This window comes from Dromaius novaehollandiae, chromosome 2, assembly GCF_036370855.1.
Source record: "Dromaius novaehollandiae isolate bDroNov1 chromosome 2, bDroNov1.hap1, whole genome shotgun sequence".
Taxonomy (NCBI): domain Eukaryota; kingdom Metazoa; phylum Chordata; class Aves; order Casuariiformes; family Dromaiidae; genus Dromaius; species Dromaius novaehollandiae.
In genome coordinates, this window is record NC_088099.1 from 36413898 (window position 1) to 36414917 (window position 1020).

Sequence of the window (1020 nt, forward strand, 5' to 3'; positions counted from 1 at the left end):
TAGTAGCTGTGGTGTACATAAAATTTGAATAGCTCTGCATAATACACTTTGCAAATATGTTACAGATAAGTGCCATTTTCTTCCTTAAGCCTAATAAGTATGTGTAATACTAGCTTAAAATATGTGCAATTACTTGCTTAGCCTAATTTACTACAACAGTCTGCTTTGGAACTAAATACAAAAAAAAATTTGTGCAAGAGAATGCACATTTTTCAAGCTACGAAGTGGGGTGAGGAAGCTAGTACTGATGGTTGAAATACTGTGATCATTCATTACTCCTTTCTTTTAGACATGATCACTATGATACTAGAACCACAAGCACAAGGAACAACACGAATGCTTTTCTGTTCTACCATACATCTTCTGGAATTTGTGCAGTGTTTAGCAAGAACACCTCTGTGGGTGCCAAACGGGCGAGAAACCTACTTTTATTTTAGCAAACTTGTATCTAATGATATATCGAAACTCCCCTTTCCATACTTCTGTCCAATACATGTTGCAGAATAAACAAACCGTGTTGTGTTGTTGTATCAAAGCTGAGTGTGACCAGGTCCGGGATCACAGTGAGGTAGCTTGAAGGAGGAGTGTTTGATAGAATATGGGATTGTAAATATTTATATATTTATTGTCTGTAAATATTTAAAAAGCCTTGAGGTCTTAATTTAGCAGCTTCTTGACTGTTTTGCTTTCTGAAACACAAAAGTGAATTTATCTAAAGCAGGAGACCCTTGAGCATCTTTCAGTGTACCTACTTTTAACTGCATTAGTGGTTATCAAATGACCAGTTCAAAATCAAATGTGTTAAATACACATTTCAGAAATGACTTGGACAGCCAAAGCTGAGAATCTCAGATCTATTAACACCCTATCCCCCACATTTTCTTTCAGCAATTAAAATGCAACTTAAAAAAATTAGGAACTAGAACACAAGGCTCACCAAAGGAAACGACCATGTTAACAAGTCAGTCACTCAACAGCCATTAGATTGATGAAGTCATAATAGCCAATAAGACTGCAAAA